Below are 347 nucleotides of genomic sequence, written 5' to 3' on the forward strand. Positions count from 1 at the left end.
TTATAAGAAAATAAAACTTAATTTGCTCCATTTTACAAAGTTTTCCAAATATAAAAAGATTTACGCAAAAGTTAGTGATATTGATTATAACATTTTTCAATTCATTTCTAATGTATATAACAGAATCAAAAATAACTTACAGGAAGATATGTAAAATATATTTTTTTTTCTTCTTTTTTTTATAGAAAACATGAAAAAGGATACGCTAATAAATGAAATATATGTTTAAGCTCCTTTCCCTCCATTTTTCAATAATCTGCAATATCGATTTGATCTCAGAACGGAAAGGAGAAAATCGGGAAATTAACAAGATGAAGAGAAAAAGAAAGAGATTTGTAAGCCCTGAC

This window comes from Penaeus monodon, chromosome 27, assembly GCF_015228065.2.
Source record: "Penaeus monodon isolate SGIC_2016 chromosome 27, NSTDA_Pmon_1, whole genome shotgun sequence".
Classification (NCBI taxonomy): Eukaryota; Metazoa; Arthropoda; class Malacostraca; order Decapoda; family Penaeidae; genus Penaeus; species Penaeus monodon.